This window comes from Pseudochaenichthys georgianus, chromosome 21 (assembly GCF_902827115.2).
Source record: "Pseudochaenichthys georgianus chromosome 21, fPseGeo1.2, whole genome shotgun sequence".
In the NCBI taxonomy this organism is placed as follows: Eukaryota; Metazoa; Chordata; class Actinopteri; order Perciformes; family Channichthyidae; genus Pseudochaenichthys; species Pseudochaenichthys georgianus.
The window spans coordinates 2150097-2176037 of NC_047523.1; the positions used below are offsets into that span (position 1 = coordinate 2150097).

The 25941-nt window shown below is 43.9% G+C and overlaps 1 protein-coding gene and 1 long non-coding RNA gene across 3 annotated transcripts in view; one reads left to right on the top strand and one right to left on the bottom strand.

Moving 5' to 3' along the window:
• LOC117466473 (nck-associated protein 5-like) overlaps positions 1-25941 on the top strand; it is a 156694-nt gene that overhangs the window by 87476 nt on the left and 43277 nt on the right. The gene's annotated exons all lie outside the window — the stretch shown is intronic.
• LOC117466475 (uncharacterized) lies at positions 152-1225 on the bottom strand. 2 transcript variants are annotated; one of them, XR_004554288.2, is made up of 4 exons: positions 1200-1225; positions 588-666; positions 341-482; positions 152-241 (listed from the first exon to the last, which is right to left on the bottom strand). It is a non-coding gene; the product is annotated as an uncharacterized lncRNA (long non-coding RNA). The 2 variants fall into 2 exon arrangements; XR_004554287.2 differs by lacking the exon at positions 1200-1225 and having other exon boundaries at positions 588-823.

Consider the following 25941-nt stretch of genomic DNA (forward strand, 5'->3'; position numbering starts at 1 on the left):
GATCTAGCTGCCATTTTTGGATAATGTCCCCGCCACCCCCCCAAGAATATGGATGCTTGGGTTCAAGTGATTTAAAAGAATAACATTTCCCTTTAGATATGCAGAGGGACTTACAGGCTTATGATCGATGAAGGCCAACTTAGACCCTCGATAGTGTACCGGAACACTTTTCGGCCAACCCTGTAGACAGTTGGTGGAAGCAGTGTTGGTAACTGGCTCAGAGCAAGTTCCCCCAAACAATCTGTAGGAAGACAATTTATAGGTATGTGGCATGGCATATCTGTGAATTGGTCATTTAGTAGCAAAATAAAGTCTACTGTACAATATAACAATGTATTACCGGGTGTTAATCCATCAAGCGACGAGATAAGTTTCCCTTCCCGTCTCGCCAGGTGCAGGATCTTGTCTTTAAACAAAGGGAGCCAGGTTTCGAAGAGCTTAGGCGCAGCCTCTCTATGTAGGATCTGAAAGTCCTGTGCAATCTAAATGAAAAAGAAAATTCAATGTGGCAGCTGACATACTGATAAAAGATTGTTATAAACAATGCATCCACATCATATGTAAACATATACTCCTTCCTAACTTACCATGCCTGGAGTGAATAGATGTGGGAACTCTTGGCGGATCCCCTGAATGTCCCACCCGTTTTCCCTTAAAGACTTGGCCCTGTTTGATAGTTTGCAGAAAGTACAGCAGTACAAGAATGTTAAAAGGATAACACAAAAAGCCCCGAGGGCAGTTGCAGACAGGTGCTCTTGTATGGCAGTTTTGGAGGGTAAGGAGTTGCACTTTCTTGATGGCTGGTGGTAGGGTGTTCCACATTTTGGTAGCATAATAGTAAAATGCATTCATCCCCATGTTTGTGTCGATTATGGGGGGGGGGGGGGGAGAGTAATGGAGCTCCCACTGGTGTTGTGCCCTTTTATTTTTGACAGGTACATGGCACTGGTCCCTTGAAAACCAGGCCCATTGCAAGTTGCTGTACTCTGTCCTCCCCTGAGCCATCCCACTATAGCATCATAATGAGCAGGGGTTAGGTCATAGGTGTGACGAGGTCTAGTAGTAGTTTGTTTTGAGAAGTCTGTAGTCATGATTTGAATGACTGAGGTGCCAACAGTACCATGATGAGGTGCATGCATAGGCAAAATGACATTGAATGAGTGCTGCAGCTAGTTGTCACTCAGTGCATTCCTACTGACCTGTACACTGCTGTATCCTGCATGTATGCTCCACCGGGTTGAGGGGCCTGCAAATTGTGTTCAGCCATTCTTTACACTGTATGGCTCTTTCTTCCGATATGGTACATTCTATAAAAGTACACATAAGGATATTTAACAATCTCAAATTATGTGTCTGTATTGCTTAAACAAATCTATTCAGTTCCAACGATTACCTGGTATGAATGTCCTACGAGTGCCAGCTTCACTACTTTGTGGTGGTGTCTGCTGCGTGCTCCGTGATCCTGGCCGGTTTTTCTCATCTCTTTCTGGCGTTCCGAAGCCTCTCTTCGAGGAATCCAGTGGCTTGGGCCCTTTGGTGGTTCCGTCCTGGGGTGAACCAGTATCCCTGTCAAAGAATGAAAGTCTTGGTGAATAGAGATGCAGGCACATTTTGATAGCGTGGCGACAACATGTGGCCTGAGCCATCTAGAACAGGGTTTGTCTGTATGTCTGTCTGACAACACCGGGCATCAAACAGCACAGAAGTCCAGTACTCTGGTGCTGGGAGATGAGTTATATTGTGTGTTCAACTGACCTGTTTTAGCATCAATTCCTCAATAAAATCTTAATTACTTACGAAGCCACTGCTTGTGTCCGACTCGTCCTTCAAGGAGGGAAACCCATGAATCAAAGCTGCAGCCAAGGCCTTTTTTGTCTCACTGGTAGGACTGCAAACACAGAAAAACTAATTACCAGCAGAGTCAAATTAGATCTTAAGTATTTCTTAAAACATGTGTTGCACCCAGTATAATGGCCTGTAGCATATTCTGCAGCTAATAGGCATCCTAATAAATTAAAAACCTACTGACGTGTGTTTTGGTACATGTGTTGTGCATGTTTATGTTGGTGGTCTAGGTAAATGTGAGACTTAAAGTGTGTCCCGTCTTATCTTTTCCCCTGAAAGAAGATTCATATACCTTTTTCAAACCAACATAACATTCAGCAAAAACAAGAAAAAACCCCCACTATTTTAATTACCTCTCTCCAAACTTCTCCATGAGGTGAGGATACCAAAATACGGACAAGGCACTTTTCTTGCGAAGGGATGATCACATCCTCATCAAGGCTCCCCAGGATCAGCTTGCCTTCAGTTGAGCCTGTGAGAATCTGGCAGATATCCTGAGAAAATTGCAAGAAGGGACAACATCACAGATATCGTTTATTACTCTTTAGTGTTGATTAAAGAAAAAAGTGAAACCCAAGTCTTAAAAAGTGGAGCTTACAAATTGTGGAATTATATGTAGTGTTTGAGGTATCATCGCTGGTAAGACAGGTGCCGTTTGGGTCCTCCATGGAGGGTGGAGTTGTGGCAGTTGGTTGTACATCAGGACTTGTAGGTGGCACAGCAGGTTCAATCTAAACAGAACCCAGATTAATGTAACAAACAGTGACAGCCACCTAGAATTGCCGGATGAGCATCAGTAATGTAAATCAGTGTACCACACCAGCAGACTCAGTAGACTGCACACAGTATGCATTGTGTGAAAGATATGCACCACGCCAAAGTTTTGATAAATTCAGAGACCTGTGTAAAGTATGGTTTATATTGACCCTAAGAGACACAAAACCACTCAGAAACCCTTCACCCGAGTGAATGAAAAATGCGACAAGTTTGGACCATGCAGATCTGCGGCAAATTGAAAAAGATATAAAACAAACATGTAACTTCTTAACTGACAGTGACTACCCGTCGCCGTCCGGGTGGAAACCGTGTATGTCCAACATTGTTCCGTTTATAATTTTTTACATTTTAAAATTGTGAAATAGCCAATCGACAAGCTCTTGACGTTGGGAGCTTGTAGATCTATTTGTACTACTTTTGTACAACACTATGACGAATTAGTACATTTAGAAATATAAAAAACATAGTTTAAATATGGAGACACAAGGTTTTCTGCCCAACAGCAACGATATGTAGACAGATGAAACAAAAAATACTTACTGTACAATTGATCACATCCATCCCAGTATTTACAGAAACATCCCAGTACTCCATCGCATGATCATCCCTGTAGTCGAAAGGCACCTTTTAAGCAGCATTATAGCTAACCACTAAACAAATATGGCAGGAAAAAATGGACTTGTCGAGTCAAAATGCTATTTACAAAGTGTCATACCACTGTACTGGTGGCAGTAAACTGATTTTCTAAAAAAGTCTATAGCGCAGTGAAATGTATAAACTGTCATCAGTCTCGCTGAATGACTTCACTGCATGTAGGGGATGGTGATCAAGCAGCTCTCTCACATCAACAGCTGCCAAAACTTGAGTGGGAATCACACTGTATGCAAAGAAATGCCTATCAAACCATTGTGTTTCCCACTTCTGTACAACAAGTTTTATTGTTGGTGTGTGTGATGTTTGGTCTAGTACTAAAATGGACTTTATGAGACCAAATTGGGGCTCTCCATCTGGGTCATAAGACAGGAATACAGTCATGCCTGCTCGATATGCAGTTCCCTTAAAGGTAACCGAAGCTGGTTCATACAATTCACTGAAAAGGGGAATGTCTGTTAGACCACTTTCGATGTCTTTAACTCCCTCAATGTTGGCCAGAAAGGTAGTGTGCCCTGGACCAACTTCTGTATTGTGGCTCAACACAGTTCCACACAGCAAAGTATAGCACTGCGCTATCTGATGGCGAAAGGCCATGGTTTTGCAAATGTTTCGGAAATTGCATGTTACATGGCTAACCCGTTTAAAAAAGTTGTGTTTCGCTTCGAATCTCATAGCCCAAAACTGAGTCAAGGGTCCGAGCTTTTGAATGGCTCTTGGGTAATGGAGCATGAAGTGGTGTTTTGGCAGCAAATAGTGAAGAAGATAGAGCTCCAGGAAGAGAGAGTGATGCTCTTCAAGGATTTTAGCTAAGTACAGTGTTGCTTCAACAGTAAGAGAAGGAGAGAAGATGAACTCCATACATAACAGTAACAGTAGGAGAAGTTTCCATTCCTTGCAATGCATGGGGACCAGGTCACCTATCATTGTCGGCAGCAACCTAAGTAGGCACCACATTTGAGCTGCTGATTGATGCATGGCGCCTTTAACCTTTTTTAGATCATCCTTACTAATTACAGAAGGTTTGTTACCCTTATCACAAAAGCCGTAGTCAAAGCTTGTGATTCTGTAGTTTAGTTTGTCAAGTGTTAGATGTTTCTGCTCAATCAGCGAAGTTAACACAAGCTTGACTTCATATGGCCCTACGCCTTCCAGTATATCATGCATGATGTCAGGTGCTATGTTGTCGGTTACATGATAGAAAGACAAGTCATTCAAGACACTGTCTCTATTCAGGCCTGTCTGGGAGCGGTCGGCTGTACGCAAATCTGCCTCATGACTATTGACATCACGCAATAGTGCAGGATCTGCCAGCGTCTTGAGACCTCCGGGCATCCTTATGTATTCTGCAAAACCGACACATATAATTTCCAGAGAAGCTTTCAATATAGCCAAGCATGGCATTCACGCCCAAATTGTCTCCCACTACCTGGACCACTGTAAACCTTACAACACCTTGAAAGTTGGGGGTATCAACAGTGATGCCATCCCTCTCAAGACACCTGATCTCTTCCACAATAGGGCGCAGCACTGCATCAAGGCCATAGGTCTTAGCGTCATCGGATTTGTACACTGCTAAAAGGAAGTGTGACTGCAAACTTGATAGCAGGTCTGGTGGCAAGCTCTTTAGGGTGAAATATATAAATCCTAACTTGTGAACCCCAGTCTTAGACCCAAGCGGATTGACTGTCTCACAATCATCTTGGTAAATCATAAGTGGGATCGAAACCTCTTTTAATAACAGTGGATGCATTTTACAAAACTGCCCATCAAATAAATCTTGAAGAGCATCACTCTCTCTCTGCTGCCATTCTTGCATGGCCTGTAAAACCCCAGGAATTTCAAGTAGCTTGGTTAGAAGGCGCTGCAGCGGAATACGCTGATATGAATCACGAACTGAGACTTGTCGCACAGTGCCAGTGGCAGAGGCTCTTTGCTGAACAAAGCATGCCCCCCCAGTGAAAATCTCCTCAACTGGCTGAATGAAGTTTCCTGATTTAGCAAAATACTGCATCTGTTTATAATCTGTATCAAGTCCTTTGAAAGGCTCGGCTAATTCCAAGAACTCCAGCCCAAGCTCTTCTACCTCTGGGCTTTGATCAAGACCAAAATGACGAAATAAAGACATAGTCTTTGATTCTAGTTTGCCCACAATATCACCAATTAAACTAGAGGTGTGTTGAACCATAAAGTTTAAGTTAGAGAATGTCAAAGAAGGTTTAGACCTCAGATGAGCTAAAAAAAGGGCTACCCGGTTGGTCATGTCATCTTGCCCTAGTTCATCCCATTCATCCTCAACTCCCTGTACAGGCTCATTGTCAGCAAGCTGTATGTCAACAGGCTGGGCTGGACCTTCAAGGGGATCATCGGGAGTATCACTTTGGTTTTCATGCTCCTTTAATAGGTGTCTTCTATAAGACCTTATAAAAGAAAATGTTCTACCACAACCAGTTTCACTACATTGGAAATATGTTGATGAATGGTTTACATGATGTACTGCACGTAAATGTTGAAAGAGAGTCTTGGCATCCCCTGGAATTTGCCTTTTGCATTTAAAGCAAATATATGCCATCTGCTCACAAATTTGAACAAATCCTCAGAATTAATATGCGTGTGTGGGGGAGGGGTGTAGCCTCTCACATCTGCAGTGATCTAACTATACTTACAAGTCCTCTAAATGTTTTGATCTGCTTGCTGTGAACGTAAACAAAAACATGTTCTTACCTTTAAATCTATCAATCAATCAATCAATGTTTATTTATATAGCCCAATATCACAAATGTTACATTTGTCTCAGTGGTCTTCACAGTGTGTACAGAATATCAGTATGACAATACGACACCCTCTGTCCTTAGACCCTCACATCGTACAAGGAAAAACTTCCAAAGAAAACCCAGTTTAAAGGGAAAAATGGGAGAAACCTCAGGGAGAGCAACAGAGGAGGGATCCCTCTCCCAGGACGGACAGACGTGCAATAGATGCCGTGTGTAAATTGAAAAGATAATACATTTGCAACATAGGTAGTCCAAATGTTTGGAAATGCATGTGTGTATATAATAGGAAGATGAATCCACGAGGATATCCATCCAGGACCTATGATCCAGGACCACAGCCACGACTCAAGATCCAGCGCTCGCGATCCAGGACACAGGACCGCAGGATCATCCATGACTCCGGATCCCAGCGTATATAGACACCAAAAAGAAAGACATTTGGGGAAGCTGGGTTAATCGGAACATGAGAGGACACAGGTATAGACAGAGAGAAGGAAGAAGTAAGATGTCCCCCGACAAACTAAGCCTATATCAGCAAAACTAGGGGCTGAATCTAATCAGCCCTAACTATAAGCTTTATCAAAAAGGAAGGTCTTAAGCGCACTCTTAAAAACGGATAGGGTGTCTGCCGCCCGAACACAAAATGGAAGCTGATTCCACAAATGTGGAGCTTGATAAGAAAAGGCTCTGGCTCCCATTGTACTTTTAGAGATTCTAGGAACAACCAACAACCCTGCATTCTTGGAACGCAATGCCCTAGTAGGACAGTAGGGTATAATGAGTTCTTTAAGGTAAGATGGCGCCTGCCCATTAAGGGCTTTGTAGGCGAGAAGAAGAATTTTAAATTCTATCCTGTGTTCTATAGGGAGCCAGTGTAAGGCAGCCAGAACCGGAGTAATGTGGTCCCTTTTCCTAACTCTGGTTAGTACACGAGCCGCAGCATTTTGAATCAGCTGAAGCGACTTGATTGACTTCTTGGTACTCCCTGATAATAAAGAGTTACAATAATCCAGCCTAGAAGTAACAAATGCATGGACTAGTTTCTCTGCATCGTTTTGAGGCAAGATATGCCTGATCTTTGCAATGTTACGTAGATGGAAGTAGGCGGTCCTTGAAATTGATTTTATGTGGGCGTTAAAGGATAAATCCTGATCAAATATAACACCAAGATTCCTTACAGTCTCACTGGAGGCCAAATTAATGCCATCCATAGTTAGTATGTCTTTAGATAATTTGTTTCGTAGATTCTTCGGGCCAAGTACAATAACTTCAGTTTTGGTCGTGTTTAACATCAAAAAGTTTAAGGTCATCCACGTTTTTAAGTCCTTAAGGCAGTCTTGAATTTTATTTAGATGATTAATTTCATCAGGCTTGATTGATAAATATAGTTGAGTATCATCCGCATAACAATGAAAGTTTACAGAATGATTCCTTATAATATTGCCTAACGGAAGCATATATAATGTGAACAAAATAGGTCCGAGCACTGAGCCCTGTGGCACTCCATAGCTAACTTTGGTTTGCGTGGAAGATTCATCGTTAACACGTACAAACTGAGAGCGTTCAGATAGATAGGACCTAAACCAGCCTAAAGCAGTTCCCTGTATGCCAACTAAGTGCTCTAGTCTTTGCAATAGGATATCATGGTCGATAGTATCAAATGCAGCACTGAGATCGAGCAAAACAAGAATAGAGACAAGTCCCTTGTCTGAGGCTATTAGAATATCATTTGTGACTTTAACCAGAGCTGTCTCTGTGCTATGATGTGTTCTAAAGCCAGACTGAAAATCTTCAAATAAATCATTGTTTTTTAAGTAATCACACAACTGTTTTGCGACCGCTTTCTCAAGAATTTTTGAGAGGAACGGAAGATTAGAAATAGGTCTATAGTTGGCTAAAACCTCTGGATCGAGGTTGTGCTTTTTAAGAAGCGGTTTTATCACTGCTACTTTGAATGATTGTGGAACATAGCCTGATAATAAAGACATATTCATAATATTTAATAAAGAAGTGCTAATTAATGGAAAAACTTCCTTCAACAGCCTAGTTGGAATAGGGTCTAACATGCACGTTGATGGTTTAGAAGAGAGAATCATTGAATGTAATTGTTCAAGGTTAATGGCTGAAAAGCATTCTAGTTTACTATCTAGTGTAATATTAGAACTTACGATTCCGGGAGCTGTTGATAACACTATACTGGTCGAAGGCAAGAGGTCATTAATTTTGTTTCTAAGAGTAACAATTTTATCGTTAAAAAAGCACATAAAATCATTACTACTGAGTGCTATGGGAATAGAAGGCTCAATCGAGCTGTGGCTCTCTGTCAGCCTGGCTACAGTGCTGAAAAGAAATCTTGCATTATTCTTATTCTCATCTATTAATGAAGAGTAGTAGGCTGCTCTCGCTTTACGCAGTGCTTTCTTATATTCATTGAGAGTAATATGCCAAATTAAACGAGATTCTTCAAGTTTAGTGGAACGCCATATCCTTTCAAGTTGTCTAGACTTTTGCTTTATTTTGCGGGTTTCGGCATTATGCCATGGAGCTAATCTATGTTGTTTTATTTTCTTCTTTTTCAAACGAGCAACAGAGTCTAATTTTATTCGCAGCGCATCTATAGCACTATCAACAACATGATCAATTTGGGGTGGTGTACATTTTGTATAAGTTTCCTCCCCTACATGCAGACATGCTATCGAGTTAAGTATTGGTGGAATCTCTTCCTTAAATGTGGCTATAGCACTAACAGATAGGTTTCTGCTGCAAGAGCTTTTGACTAAGGCTTTGTAGTCTCGTAACAGTACTTCAAAAGTTACTAAGAAATGGTCGGATAAAGCAGGATTATGCGGTTCGACTAATAGTTGCTCAATTTCAATACCATAAGTCAGAACAAGGTCGAGAGTGTGATTATAGCAGTGGGTTGGTTTATTTACACTCTGACAGAAACCAACAGAATCTAATATAGAGTTAAATGCAACAGTAAGGCTATTTTTATCATCGTCAACATGAATATTAAAGTCACCTACGATAATTACTTTGTCTGTTTTAAGAACCAAAGTTGATAACAACTCAGAGAATTCTGATAAGAATTCTGAATAAGGACCTGGTGCACGATACACTGTAACAAATAAGATTGGCTGCAAAGTTTTCCAGGTCGGATGCGTAAGACTAAAAACGAGGCTTTCAAAAGAGGTATAATTACATTTTGGTTTAGTATTGATAAGTAAACTTGAGTCAAAGATTGCTGCAACTCCACCTCCTCGGCCCGTGCCTCGAGCAATATGAGTGTTGACATGGCTGGGTGGAGTGGCCTCATTTATGCTGACATATTCTTCATGTCTCAACCAAGTTTCAGTGAGACAGCATATATCAATATTATAATCTGATATTAAATCATTTACCAATATTGCTTTAGATGCTAGAGATCTTATGTTTAAGAGACCACATTTAATCTTCCTGTTTTGTTGCACTGTAGTAGTTGTTACATTTACTTTTATTAGGTTATTATGTATGACACCTCTATTAGGTTTTACCTTAAATTGTCCTTGGGCAGACACACACACCGCTAATATTGGGTATTTTATTGGGTTCGGGATTCCTATGGGTGACTGCCTAGGAGAGAGCGCAGAGAAGCATGTAAGACTGCGACTCCGCCTCCTGGTCTCAACTCCAGTTTGTCATGGATTAAGTCCACAAAGCGCTGAAATGTTTGCCGAAATGAGATCTGCACCTTTCAAAGTAGGGTGAATGCCGTCTCTCTTAATCAGACCAGGTTCTCCCCAGAAGGCTGTCCAATTATTTACGAAGCCCACATTGTTTGCTGGGCACCACCAAGACAACCAGCGCTGAAATGATGACATGCGGCTATACATGTCATCATTGATCAGATCGGGGAGGGGACCAGAGAAGATTACGGTGTCCGACATTGTTTTAGCATAACTACACACCGACTCCACATTAAGTTTGGTGCATTCTGATTGGCGTAAACGAACATCATTACCACCGACGTGAATAACAATCCTACTGTATTTACGTTTAGCTTTAGCCAGCAGTTTAAGATGCGCCTCAACGTCGCCCACTCTGGCCCCCGGAATGCATGTGACTGTGGAGGCTTCGGTCTCTAAATTCACGTGTCTCATAATAGAGCTACCAATAACCAGAGTTGGCTTCTCAGCGGGTGTCTCTCTGAATGGGGAATATCTGTTAGATACGTGAACGGGTTGGTGGGGGGGACCTGCGGGTTTCGCGTTATGCCCCTTCTGAACAGTCACCCAGCCTCCCTGCTGCTCGGGAGTTGCCGGGGGACGGCTAAGAGGAGCTTCCTTTTGCCGGTCCGCACATGCTAACATGGGCTTTACTTTAGCTGAGTTACTTTCTAAGATGCGGAGCCGGGCTTCTATGGCTATGATTCCCGCCTCCAACCTAACAACTATACTACATTTAACACATGTATCCTTACCAGTAAGGGAGGCCGGGAAGTAACCAAACATGAGACAGTTAGAGCAGGAAATAGCACCAGAAGGTGGGGAAAGAGCCATGGCTAGCTATCAAGCTAAAGTAGCTACCGTTAGCAAACCCGAAAAGAGTGTAGGCAACTGTGGAGTTACAGTCGCTAAGAGAAGGAGAGTTGTGAGTGCTTAAGCTGTAGTAACGTGTGATTACAACGTCAGGCAGTTGCCGTGATCAAGAGTTTTAAAACGATCGATTAAGTTTAAGTTAATAAGCTATCAGCAACAGAACAGGCACACGGGATACCCGGAGATGACAACAACCGGAAGTTACAACGTGCAACGTGCTCACCGCAATAGGTTCCTCCTTCCGCTCAAAATCCTTCCGTATCTCTTCTCTCAATCAATAAGGTCTGTCAACTGCCACTGTGTCAATGTGTCACACACAAAATCGTCCATTGATCTGAGACAAAAAACACATAAAGAGCTTAATTAAAACAAAACATAAAATGTACATTTGCTTGACTTCAACCTCACTGCTGGGGCTAATTTATTCAGTTGATAAGGCTACTAAAACTGACAAATGTCTGCTTCTCCTATTTATTTATTTATTTATTTGTATTACCTGTTGTATTTAGCACACATGAGCCCCACTTACTATGGTTATTAGCATTGTATTTTATCTGCAGACTTATGGTTATATCAAAGCCTTTATTTTTATATAGAGTGATACACTTTTGTGACTGCTAGAAACAGGTCAACCCACAATAGAGCAAGATTAGTTAACCAACTACGGACAGCAGCCACAGGAACTTTTGCAGTCACAAATTGCTGTGAAAAATTGAGAGAGACCAATGAAAGTGAAAGTTAAGTTACAGAGAACCTGCTTTTTTTTTTACACCAAACCTTATCAGTCCCCTTATCAGACAGAAGTTGACGAATTACTTAGTCATATCCAAACCAATTCAACAGAGCTCTTCAATTTAAAAGACATGGATCCAGCCTTAAGTGCTAAGCTTTAAAACTGAATTAACAAATGACATTACATAATGTGATGACAGAACTGTAAACAGAATTAACATTTCTTTTTATTTAAAATATATAAATAATATTTCACATCAAAAGAAACAGCACCATGGTTGTTTTATTGTAGCTGAAACTTTAACAAAATAAATAACTCCGTTACCTCCAATAATTAACCCATGTTTGTATAATTGTGTTAACTCTGTGTGTTGCTGCTAGCATACATAATACCTGACTTGGAAACCTTACTCGTGGAGGGGGCTACAGAGCAGAGCAGCATCCGTCACGTAACATTAACTGCAGAGCGAAAACCACAGTGGCAGTCAGCTCCGCATGGCAGCTAGCTTGGCAGCTAATTTACGTGACGCAGCCGAATAACGGCACAACATTCCTTTGTAAAAGGGGCTGATATTACTGACATATAAGCGCCTGGGGTAGCCCACTTTCCGTTTAACTTTCCCAGGGTAATGCTACCGTCATTTAGTTTTCAATCCTGATATCCTACATTTGAACCATCTCCCTAACTGGCAGTTACACAGACTAGCTAGTTAACTACGTTAGCTTTAGCATGTTCGTCGGCTCATTCGGCTTTTTAAGTGAGATAAAAAAGAACACTAAATAACAAATTAACTATCAACGTTAACACAATATCGCTCATGGACTAGCAGTTGATGACATTTATTAACAGATTCACAGTTAGATGACAATGTTTTCTGCTTACCTCCTCCAACTTTCCCCAACGGTCTTTCTTGTCTCAATGATCTTCTCTCGCGATGATGATGGTTAGGTTTACGGTTATGCCCAAATATCGCGAGTGCACACAGGATGCAGGGGAAAACCTTTCCCGCCAGATCGCGGTCAAAATCAAACAATGGCAGTCTGGAAGTCCCCTTTGTCTCAGTTTATCTCAACATGAATGAATCTAATACATGTGAAATTGTTGCGATTCATGCAAACCAACCCAATACCATATACATAACCCAGAATGAGTTACACATTTCATAACCAAATGGTTGGGTAGACAAAAATATTTTGACCCAGCACTTGGGTTGCACAAAAATAACCCAATACCATATTAATAACCCAGAATGGGTTAAACATTTCATAACCCCATGGTTGGGTAGATGAAATAACCCACTGTTTTTTAGAGTGTATATATATATTAATGCTACCCATTATGGGCACAAGCAATGTTCACCCATTTATTAATTATATGTTTTAAATGTGAGTGTTTCCTGTCCCCTAAACCTCCAGGGATGTACACAGTTTAATACTGGCAACTTCTTATTATGGGAAATACGAAAACGTCTTTTAAAACTACAACTCCCAGTAGAGACGTGCCATAGAGAACATGTTGCGAAACAGAATAGCCAGCATGTGTAGTTCTGGGGACGGGGTGGGGGAGGGGGGACGCGGTGGACCCGTTCAAATCCAGTTTTGGACAGTCTGCCGTGGTTCCATCCCATTTCAAGTGCTGTTCGAGAATCGGCTTAACCCTCGGAGCACACTCTCCAATCACAGAGCTTGAGGACTATCACGGGGTTTGTCAAACAGAGCACATGGTGTAGTCCAAACGATAGCTGGGGATTCTGGGTAGTGTAGTGTCTTCTGCCATCCTTTACTCCTGGGAATGGATGCTCACATTGCCTTTAAGGGCAGCCGGCATAAACGAATGCCGTGCTTCCATGAGCGTCACATCCCGCAGCAGATGGGAATACATTGCAATCAGTTGAAAGCTATTTGCGTCCCTTTATGACGCTGAAGGAGCCTAGGAGCGTCACAACTGCACGCCACGGACACTGACCAAACGTCGCTATTGGACGCTTAGGGAGTGAGAGTGTGTTGCATTAGAAGGAGTCATGTGCAGGGGCGGACTGGCTATTGGGAATACGGGGAGTTTCCCGGTGGGCCGGAGCATTCCTCACATTGCTTCTTCTTCACTAATGTCTTCCTCTCCTCCTCTTCCTCCTGCTCTGACCCTCCTGGTCTCTTCCTCTCCTCCTCTTCCTCCTCCTCTTCCTCCTGCTCTGACCCTCCTGGTCTCTTCCTCTCCTCCTCTTCCTCCTGCTCTGACCCTCCTGGTCTCTTCCTCTCCTCCTCTTCCTCCTGCTCTGACCCTCCTGGTCTCTTCATCTCCTCCTCTTCCTCCTGGTCTCTTCATCTCCTCCTCTTCCTCCTGCTCTCACCCTCCTGGTCTCTTCCTCTCCTCCTCTTCCTCCTCCTCTTCCTCCTGGTCTCTTCCTCTCCTCCTCTTCCTCCTGCTCCGACCCTCCTGGTCTCTTCCTCTCCTCCTCTTCCTCCTGCTCTGACCCTCCTGGTCTCTTCATCTCCTCCTCTTCCTCCTCCTCTTTCTCCTGGTCTCTTCATCTCCTCCTCTTCCTCCTGCTCTGACCCTCCTGGTCTCTTTATCTCCTCCTCTTCCTCCTCCTCTTCCTCCTGGTCTCTTCATCTCCTCCTCTTCCTCCTGCTCTCACCCTCCTGGTCTCTTCCTCTCCTCCTCTTCCTCCTCCTCTTCCTCCTGGTCTCTTCCTCTCCTCCTCTTCCTCCTGCTCTGACCCTCCTGGTCTCTTCATCTCCTCCTCTTCCTCCTCCTCTTCCTCCTGGTCTCTTCCTCTCCTCCTCTTCCTCCTGCTCTGACCCTCTTGGTCTCTTCATCTCCTCCTCTTCCTCCTCCTCTTCCTCCTGGTCTCTTCATCTCCTCCTCTTCCTCCTCCTCTTGGTCTCTTCATCTCCTCCTCTTCCTCCTGCTCTGACCCTCCTGGTCTCTTCATCTCCTCCTCTTCCTCCTCCTCTTCCTCCTGTCTCTTCATCCTCCTCCTCTTCCTCCTCCTCTTCCTCCTGGTCCTCTTCATCTCCTCCTCTTCCTCCTGCTCTGACCCTCCTGGTCTCTTCATCCTCCTCTCTTCCTCATCCTCTTCCTCCTGGTCTCTTCATCTCCTCCTCTCCTCCTGCTCTGACCCTCCTGCTTCTCTTCATCTCCTCTCGTCCCTCCTCCTGGTCTCATTCCTCCTCCTCCTCTTCCTCTCCTCCTGACCCTCCTGCTCTCTTCATCTCCTCCTCTTCCTCCTCCTCTTCCTCTTGCTCTCTTCCTCTCCTCCTCTTGCGTCCTGCTCTTGGACCCTCCCTGGTCTCTCCTCTCCTCCTCTTCGTTTTCCCTCCTCACTCTTCCTCCTGGTCTCTGTCCTCGCCCCTCTTTCCTTCCTGCTCTGACCCTCCTGTCTCTTCATCTCCTCCTCTTCCTCCTTCCCTTCCCTTTCTCCTGGTCTCTCCTCCTCCTCCTCTCCTCCTGCTCTGACCCTCCTGGTCTCTTCATCTCCTCCTCTTCCTCCTCCTCTTCCTCCTGGTCTCTTCCTCTCCTCCTCTTCCTCCTGCTCTGACCCTCCTGGTCTCTTCCTCTCCTCCTCTTCCTCCTCCTCTTCCTCCTGCTCTGACCCTCCTGGTCTCTTCATCTCCTCCTCTTCCTCCTGCTCTGACCCTCCTGGTCTCTTCATCTCCTCCTCTTCCTCCTCCTCCTGGTCTCTTCATCTCCTCCTCTTCCTACTCCTCTTCCTCCTGGTCTCTTCCTCTCCTCCTCTTCCTCCTGCTCTGACCCTCCTGGTCTCTTCATCTCCTCCTCTTCCTCCTCCTCTTCCTCCTGGTCTCTTCATCTCCTCCTCTTCCTCCTGCTCTGACCCTCCTGGTCTCTTCATCTCATCCTCTTCCTCCTGCTCTGACCCTCCTGGTCTCTTCATCTCATCCTCTTCCTCCTCCTCTTCCTCCTGGTCTCTTCATCTCCTCCTCTTCCTCCTGCTCTGACCCTCCTGGTCTCTTCATCTCCTCCTCTTCCTCCTGCTCTGACCCTCCTGGTCTCTTCATCTCCTCCTCTTCGTCCTGCTCTTCCTCCTGGTCTCTTCCTCTCCTCCTCTTCCTCCTCCTCCTGCTCTGACCCTCCTGGTCTCTTCATCTCCTCCTCTTCCTCCTCCTCTCCCTCCTGGTCTCTTCATCTCCTCCTCTTCCTCCTGCTCTGACCCTCCTGGTCTCTTCCTCTCCTCCTCTTCCTCCTGCTCTAACCCTCCTGGTCTCTTCCTCTCCTCCTCTTCCTCCTGCTCTGACCCTCCTGGTCTCTTCCTCTCCTCCTCTTCTCCTGCTCTGACCCTCCTGGTCTCTTCCTCTCCTCCTCTTCCTCCTGCTCTGACCCTCCTGGTCTCTTCAGTGATCACTTCTCAGATATGTCTTTTTGTTGGTGTTGAATCACTCCTATACTCTGGCCTGCAAGAGTCTACTTGTGAAAAGCACTGGTACAAATGCTCGTATAACTTTACACGTTAGGGCCATAGCCTAGATAATAAGCATATCATAAATATCATAAATATAAAATCAGAAAGTATGTATCAAAAGCACACAGGCAGCTGAGTTCATTTCCAGTCTGACGGTAAAGGATGTATCCTGGTTTCCTTTATCAGCCTCATGGCTGTGATGTGTCATTTACGTGGATTTAAAAGTACCGCATAGTTTAGCAAATAAAGTGATGGATCTCCCAGCTAGCGCTGTCTGCGTAGTATTTTATAATGTAACGCCCCAAACAGCGAACGTCTGTTGAACGCTATCGATTCAAACGACAGCGTTTTATTAATATTTAGTTTCAAGCTCTCGCCCTTAGTAAAAACAAAACTAGTGGAAGGGGGAATGCTCCCAGGGGAAGCTGATCCACCCTCAGGTGCTGGGACAGCTCGCTCCCTCTGCAGCTGTGTGAGCCGCAGTCTGTGTGAACGCCGCTCCGCAGTTTAATGCAAGGCCGTAGCTGCGTTTTTAACGGGCCTTAGATGATATTTAAAATTATTCACTTTTAATTAATGTACTGCTTGTTTCGTTGCTTGAGAAGCTTGTGGACATAGTGTAGGATTGTTTCTACAAGTACGGTTTTAGGGACACTCTGAAGCCTTTATTCTGACTGGATTCTCCTCTCAGTGGCAGGTTCTGTCAGACCCGTTGGTCGGTCGTATTTACACACATGTTGGAATAACTCAATAAACACTACAGAGACTCATCTTTTTTCATGGCTTTATATGACAGAAGAACACACACACACACACACACACACACACACACACACACACACACACACACACACACACACACACACACACACACACACACACACACACACACACACACACACACACACACACACACTCACACACACACAACAATGAACAGTGATTCACACACCTGTAGCTGGAGGCCTTCCTATTATATTCCCTCAAAGGTTTCATTAACTCGCTTGAGTGTCCATCAAATACAGGTTTATGTTTGATTGCAATGAGATGTGTTGTTGGAGACGGCTGTCTGACGAAACTGGCAGTACATAAGTAAACTATTTATGTAAACTTTTTTAGTATAGTAGTTCATTTTCAATTCATTGTAAAGTTGTGTTGTTGACTCTCTTTCTTTGTCTTTGCCACAATGTGAACTGAGATTCATAATTAGCCTTAACCAGAACGCTGGTCTTCTAAACTCCTCAAACTGATACAAGAGAATCATTATGCATCAGGCACACGATAAGTGTCTTTGTTTCTAAGGTCTCTTTTGATTGGCAGGGTTCCCAGCATGACTTTAGTCTGACAAAATCCAAATATCTGCATTCAGGAGACCAGTTTAATATCACACACAGAATTGGCAATTAACAAAAATGTTGGATGAACCTCATGATCACTGCAGAAATGTCTAGCAATTCCCACAGCAGGTCATTAAGTATGCTGCGATCCTAGCAGAGCAGGAAATGCTGTCCTTCATCTTAAACGTTTCTGTCAAGGTCAGACGTACACACTCTGTATCGCTGCTGCTGCTGGAGGGAGCGTCGTACACCCTGACACTGTTCATTAAAGTACAATCAAACAGCGGCTTACCATTCATTTACTGCTGGCCACAAATATTATTAGTTCGATATTTTTCTTTTGATATTTTCCTGGTTGGGCTCTGATACTGGTACCGTGATGTATAAATCATTTGAGTCAGTTCTGATGGATGAAATATTGCTGTAGTATTAGATCCTTGTTAGGCTGGAAAACAGACTTCAGTGTATTTGTGACTGTGTACGGTGAATTCCAAATCTTAAGAGACAATAGGTTGGGCCGTGGGCAGGACGTTGCCAGGAGTTCAATGTAAAGCCAGCCCACATTTTCGTCGTCATGACGCAGCAAATCTGGATCAGCTCCATGGTACGGTTGTACCCCCGTTTTTAGAGATTAGGGTACGGAGGAAAAGAGAGAGGGTTGTATTTGAGTCTCCTTACACACCGGGGACACATCTTTATGTATAAAAGACATCAAAAAGTGAATTTTGCATAATATGTGACCTTTAAGCAGCATTGTGTATGTGGTGTGACAAAAATACGAGTTCACTGAAGGCTGGGAGTTCAGAGAGCTTATTGAATGTGTAGGTAAAATGATGATCTGAAGAGAATCGCAGGTCATTTCACTGTCTCCATCAGTGACCAGTGATGGAGACAGTATAGTGATATATTGTCCAGCAGGGAGGACAGCTTGACTGCCATTCTCCTGTCTCCGACCTCCTCCACAGTGTCCAGAGGGCTCCCCAGGACAGGGCTGGTCTTATCCTGATCCTACAATATAGATAACATAGTAATTGTGTTTGGATTATTTAAAAGGGAGAGTTTGTTTTTGATCTGCAAGCCTGATAGATTCCTTTATGTGTGTGTTGTCACAGCTGTTACCATCAGATTCACTGACTCCAAGCAATGTGACAGCATGGTGTCGTGCACTGCATCACAAACATGGCCGTCTCTTTGTTTGGAAAAATTGTGGATTTTAAATTTTCAATTCAAAGTTTACTAACAGTAACTATGTACTAAAGTTTTCTAGGACTATGTTAGAAACTCCCCTTTCAAGACCAGCATTTCCAGTATGTAATATTTTATTATATTTTATATTATTATAGGCAGTGCTTGAATTGGAATGAAAAAGGTGCCAGTACTCTAAAATCAGCAACTTTTTCAAGTCAATTTTATATATACAGCCCACAAACAAGAATTTGGCTACTATAATGCTGGTGGGTTTGTCTCTTTACTACTGTATATTTTAGAAAGGTTCACTGTACTTAACATTTTTTATGATAGGCAGCGGATATGGCTAAAGCTCAGTAAGGTCAATATTAACTGAAAATATAGCAATCAAAGTCTAGATCTTCTGCTGAAGACACATGAAGCAGAGACCTTTCAGGTGAGAGCCCCTCTGGTGGTGTTCAACATTAATGACAAGGAAACAAAGCTCTGGTCAGAAGCATTTTTTATAAAAAGCTTTAACAAAATTAAGTATTTCTGTACATTTTGAATGCAATCTAACTTTCCAACTCAGAAAACGAAAAACGAAAAAGTGCCAAAAGTCTTCTCACATGGCTGAGCTGCTTTGCAATATACTTCACCACTGAAGAATACAAATATGTATAAAGTAAACTATGATGCAATCTAACTTTCCAACTCAGAAAAATGAGAAAGAGCATGAACAAAGAACATGTAAAAACAAATGCAAAATGTGCACAATCTAAAATGAGAAACTGTAACTGCAAGTAACAAAGTCTGAGCCATGGTAAAGAGTTACATTGAACACCAAGCTGATCAGATAACTCCCTGGTTGGTCTGAAGTCCTTCTATCTCCAGGATCTGTACAAATCGGCACATTATGCCAAAAGTCTTCTCACTGGGTGAGCTGCTTTGCAATATACTTCACATTGTTAGAAAAGGCTCCAGAAGGCCTTGGTGTCACAAACGAGCTGAGGACCAAAGTGCAGAACACGGGGAACCAGGGATAGTCGGTAACCAGCTTTATTGATGGCAATAGGCTGGTAGGAGACAAAACGGCAGATAGTAGGCAAAGGGCTGGTCGGGGACAGGCGAGGGTTCCAGGAGAAAGCAGGACGGGAGTCGCAGGTAAAGAACGGGTCAGGGAGCAGGCGAGGCAGGCTGGTCAGGGACAGGCAGGGTCGAAACCGGGAGAGCAATCTGAAGGGTAATGCGGGAAAGACTGGCATGCTGCAAAGTACGATCTGGCACTGAGGTGAAAGTGAAGTGGGCCTAAATACTAATGGAGCTGATGGGTGCAACAGAGTGAGAGAGAGACAGGGTGTGACTACCAGGTGACTAAGGAAAGTTAATGCAGAAAATAGGTGAGTGAGAAAGCAAACTGTGACACTTGGGGACATCAGTATCAGGGGCTGGAGCTGGACAGGCTCTTTCATCAGCACTTCTCCTTCCCTTTGCCAGCCAGGACCTCACATACTGTTCCGGATTGAACTGTCCTAGTGATGGTCCATTACATTGAATGAAAACCAGGCTGGACAGTCGGCTGACAGAGAGAGCATTCCTTTTTGCAGTAAGGATATCGTTCATGCAGCTGAATGCCCGCTCACACTCACTAGTGGAGACAGCGATGGTTCGGACTGCTTTCAGTAGAGGCTCCATGGCAGCAGGTGTACGGGATGCCCTGGTTTCCTTGTATTCGCGAAAGCCCTGAACAGTCTCTCTTCTGTCCACTTTCAGCACTTCGCACAAACGTAGCACCTCTACGTCCCCATACTGTACGTCTAACTCCTCTTCAGGCCAACTTCCAGGATGGATAACTTTCATGTCCTGGATTAGCTGATTGTCCCGGGCCTCCCGGCCATGTAATGGGATTTCTCTTGTGCTGACATGAGAGGAGGTTGTGGAAGTCATTCTGTGTCTCAGATTCTCTACCATACTGCGGAAAAACTGACCTGCATGAATCTGTACAAGCCTGCCATTCTCACGCAGGGGCAGGGCAACACCCTTGAAGGACTTCTCAGCTAGAGCTGTATGAACTGTAGTCATGTGTGGGCCAGGCATGGTGACCATGGATTCAAAAACTCGTATTTCTCGAGTTAAGAGCCTATCTGCTGTAGGCAGTGTCATCTCTCTTTTTTGGAGTTTCCGAGAGAGGTCGCTGAGCTCTGTGAGCGCATCGTACATCAGTCCCAGATTGCTGACAAACGTTGCAGATGTGAGCACATCATCCAGGCCCTTGTACTTTGCTCTGTCTCTGGAATCCCTGCTCGTGTCGTTTGCAGCATTTGTGAAGTGATCATGAAGCACTCGGTAGTTTTCCCAGACTGCTCTGACGCTCCTTTCACTTGAAGCCACCCAGCGGATGGACAAAACACGCCCTATCACCAGGAGACGCTGTCCGACTGCTTGCGCTAACTGCCTCTGATTTTTGGGGGAGGCATGGAACAAGGAATAGAGTTTGTCAAAAAAGATCTGGAAATGATTGAGCCCTGAGACCTCCTTGACCACATCCCCAACTGCCAGCTCTAGACGATGATTGGAGCAGTGCCACACAAACAGGCTTGGGAATTTACTACACAACTGGGTAGCAACGCCTGTTCTCTTCCCTAGCATGACTGAAGCCCCATCACATGCAAAAGAAACAAAACACTGACCTAAAAAGTCCTCGTTAAAATCTCTTCCAAGACACTCCATTAACGCCTTTGTGATGTCATCAGCCGTTGTTCCATCCAACTCGATCAGCTCCCAAAAAAACGTTTCGGGCTCAGCATCAGCTAATGCTGAGCGTAGACACACAACAAGCACCGTTTTACCACTAATAGTGGTAGATTCATCGACCAAAACACAGAGTTTTCTTTGGTTTTCTGTAATGTCTTTTGCCATTTTTTTCTTCAGCTCATGAGCTATGTGGTCGATGATTTCGCCACAGGTTTTATTGGAGTGCAAAACCCTGCCCACGTTCAGCCCATTCAGTTTATGTACATTCAAATCAATTGGCATGTCTGTGAATGGCCGGCTATGTTTGCCAATTTTATATGCCGTTCGAAAAACTCTGATAGTGGTGTCTAATTCAGATGTATGCATAGACTGCACTTGATGTTGAATAGTTTCACGTGAAGCAGATGTAAGGATGTCAGCAGCTTTTACATGGGCTTGTGATTCTTTATGTTCTTTGATTTTTTTTCTCAGGCTAGCTTGTTGTTTGCCCTTGTCAACACCGAAATTAGACACTGCACACTCACCCCATTCAGTTGACAGTTTCAGTCCTTGTCCAGTGTGTATTCCCAAAGATTTGACATCTCTGCATATCCGACATCCTAGCTTCTTATCTTTAAGAAGGAGCCATGCATTGGTCTTGCAAAAATATTGCACCTGGTCCGTTGTCCAGCAGTCAGGTGCATCGCTTTGCCCGGTGTTGGTGGTGGCAGTTGCGCCAGCAGCAGCTAACGTTAGAGCAGGGGTCTCCAACCTTTCTCCACCTGAGAGCTACTTTGAAAAAATGAAAGTTGCCAAGAGCTACTTGCATCGCATCGCTTACATTTATTTACATATCACTCATCAGTTGAATTAAGCTACTTTTGTGTGAAATTGCAATACCTAAAGCTTATCTAAAATCTTAACTTCACATCAAGGTCCAAGAAAACGACAATTTCTCACATATTAATATGGACAACATAGTAAGTACATCACTGAAGATTCACATAAATGTCCAAGAGAAAAATACAATGTTTTCACTTCTTATTATGGCCCACATAGTAAATACATCGCCTTAATCACCACCTTGCAAGCATCTTATGGCACGTGTAAAATAAGTGCATTCACTCTTTTTTACAGTTAGTGAGATGACTGGCGCTGCATGGAGTCCACAGGTGTATGCTGGAGTGTACCCACTTAGGTTCACTCTAATAGAGTCATTTACATGTTCATCAGTCGGTCTTGTTCTGTAGTTAGATTTCATGACATTCATGCCGGAGAAAGCTGCTTCACAAAGGGATGTAGAGCCTAATAAAGCAGACATGTTCAGTGCTGCTTGGTGAATGTTCTTATAGTTTTCTGGGTCTACAAGGCTCCAGAAATGTTGTGAGTTTTGCTGAGACTTCAGCTGAACATGATTTTGGAGATTTATAACCTCCATCTCCATCTCCACAGGATTGACACTGAACAGTGCAGCCATATTTTCTTCTTCTTCGTCTTGACATTAAATTATAAACCATAATTAATCAATTGTATAGGTCTAGCCTCCCTATATCTGTGTGTGACATTTTTCCATCCTCAAAAACAAAAAACTAATACTTCTGCAGTCTAGCTGCAGCTTCTAGCAACGGTCTTCTGTTAAAGAAAGGACACTCATGTCCTGAATGAGGCATCACACACAGGACTTGAGTCTGAACACAGCAGACAACAGGAGTATTTACAACAGCATTATAAAAACAAAAATAGTGCATGTGGGTGCTCACTTACATTCTCTGTCTTACTGTTACATGAATCCCATGAATGTATGAGATTAAGTTAGCTTCATCATCTCAATCAGTGATTAAGTGAATAATAAAGTTTCTATCAGCCTGTCACTCTTATTAGTAGTTATTTTTCAGGAGGGGGCGGGGTTTGGAGGAACCGAGAGGAGACGGTGATCGCGGAAGCTTTCCTCCTGCCTTCACAAACTTTACACACGTATTTATCAACTGAAAATAGCAAGAGGACATTCATACTCTGCAATCCAAGACTTGATTAAATCCACCAAAAACCTGACATGATGATAACGAGTGTTTTTCAAAAACACAAATCCCTCCCTGTGTGTCTATGAGCCGCAGCGACGCGGCCTGATTCAGAGCGGGTCATTCTGCCGTTGGTTCTGACTGGTGCTGCTGGAGAAACAGACTGCTCCGTGTGTGGTGTGGCTGTGTCGCTTTGCCGCTGTCACATCTGCTCCTTGATCTCTGCGTCACGGACCAATTTTATATTTGTGTGACAGAAACAATTCTAAAATAAAAACACTTTATTGTCCGGCCGCGGCCGAAAAATCAAGAAGCAACGTTACTACGCTATAATCGATAATCGAGCGGCGAGCTACTGAAAAGCTGCCCGCGAGCTACCGGTAGCTCGCGATCGACGTGTTGGAGACCCCTGCGTTAGAGGCTCTGGAGGAGGCGGCGGAGCTAGTGCTAATGCTAATGCACTAGAACTTGGAGCTGGAGGATCAACCAAAGAAAGCTCCCCATCAGACACAATTTCCAACACAGGCACAGCATTCTCTGTATTTGAAGTTTCTTCCGGCGACAACCGCTGTCTTTTTGCACTTTTATTAATCCACGCTAACATTTTAGAAATGCTAATTTGTGACGTGACTTGCTTTCCTTCTCTCGGGGGCGTGCCTGCTCTGTTCTATCACTCTACATAGCCACCCACTGGGTGGGAGTTGCACTGCATAAACACAACACACGTGCATCTAGGTATGTAAATTGTAAAGCATTAAAACATGGTTTTACTAACAGTTTTCAGTATGTTGTTACTTCGGCATTATTATTATTATTATTATTATTATTATTTTGAAACGTGTATTACTATTAAATCACGGTCAAATAGGTTAATTTTGACATAGTCGTTTCCACCACAGTATTTACATGGAGAAGATAAACCCCGCCCCCTCTCCAGCACGTTCTGTTTGAATGACAGGAGTAAACAGCTGACAGCCGCTGTGAAACTCCAGCGGTTAGAGCGATGAGAATGTCCGTTCGGCACCTCATGACGCATCTACTGAGTACCGGGCGGCTGTATATATATATATGGATGTATAATAAGAACGGCGGGAGAGTGTTGAGTACTGGCACGGTGCATGAGTACCGGAGTACCGCCAGCATGCCGGTACTGAGCAAGAAGTGCCGGTACCCCATGGGTCAGAACCAGAAGTGCCGGTGTTATGCCGTAGGTTGAAGCCTTGCCGTGGATTGAAGCCCTGTTCGCGGGGACGCGCAGAGGTGACGTAATCGCCTGTGTTGAGCGTTCGCCGTATTTTCACCCTTTTCAAAGCTTTTTTCTCTCTTTTGAGTGATATATCAGATTAAACAGCAAACGGCTGAATACATAATGTGCATACAATTGCGAGGAGGCTCGTTTTAAGGACACGTTTTTCAGATCTGTCACAATCTTCGTATTGGAATAAACTTCCGTTTTTGAGTGTATAGCCCCACTCTGTTATATTCCTCCTTCCTACAGAACAGACAATGACAGGATAATATGTGATTTGTCAATAGTCCTATTTCTTAAAACCTTCTCTGTTGTTTAAGTGTCTGATAACCACGAATATTAAGCAATGATATAACAGTAATTGATATCAGACACTGTGTTATTTTCAATCAAGCCTAAAAAATAATGTGTTCAAACTGGCTTCACTCACTTGAATTGCTCCTTTGAATATCATTTTTATATATCCCTACTCAACACATGTTTGTATTGTAATGCCACTCCTATTTTTTTAATTGTATTTTAAGGTGACATTGAATGCTTTGAAAGGTGCCCTAAAATAAAGTGTATTATTGATCTTGTATCTGTGCCTCTATTACATTACATTTCATTTTCTATCACACTATTAATGTTCCTTATTTTAGACTAGCTTAATCCTGGTGTCAATAGGGAAGATCTGCACTGTTCTCTCCATAACATGTTCAGAGCAGGTATTTCTCCTGCCGGATTTGGAACCCCCCCTTTATCTTTCTCCAGGATAGTCACAACTTCACCAAAATACTGGTGCTGGCTGTTCCCCTCTAGTTTATGCTCACAAAAGCATTTCACTCTGGGCCCAGCAGGTACAAAAATAAAGAGGGGCTTCCAAATCCGGCAGTGCAGTTGTTAGAGCTGCCGGATTTTGAAGCGCCCCCTGTCATTTTGGCCAGGATAGTCACAATGTCACCAAAATCACACTGGTGCTGGCTGTTCCCCTCTAGTTTGTGCTCACAAAAGCATTTCACTCTGGGCCTAGCAGGTACAAAAATAAAGAGGGGCTTCAAAATCCGGCAGCTCTAGCAACTGCACTGCCGGATTTTGAAGCCCCTCTTTAGTTTTTGACCTGCATACCGCGTACCGGTGAGTACCGGCCCAATTCCAGCACTGATTATAGGGCTGCGAGTAGGGTTGCCAACCGTCCCGTATTAGCCGGGACGTCCCGTATTTGAGCCAAAAGGGGCGTGTCCCGTACGGGGCTTTGTTTGTCCCGGACTCCCGTGTAAAGGGACAAATAAAAAATATGTTTCTGTTTGCGCGCAATGCAGGGTGTCTGGCTGCGTGCCTGTGTGTTTGTGTGCTGTATGGGAAGGGCACTAGGACCGCTCAGTTGACAGGGCAGGCACAATGCTCGCACGTGTGTGTGTGAGATTTTCTCCGGTGGGCCGCATTGTTTGTGTGGCATGTCAGCCTGTTCAGTCGTGTGGGAAAATGAGCGCTGCCGGTGGAGGAGGTGATAATGAAAGAGGAGAAGAGAGAGAGGATGTGGTTCTGGGCCCTGGCCCTTCTAAAAAGAAAAGACTTGTGTCTTACAACAAACAGTGGAAGAAAAACACAGTTGGGTAAAGCCTGTGAGTGGAGATCTGTCTCGGGTCTTCTGCGTGTATGTGTGCGCGCGTGCGTGCGTGTG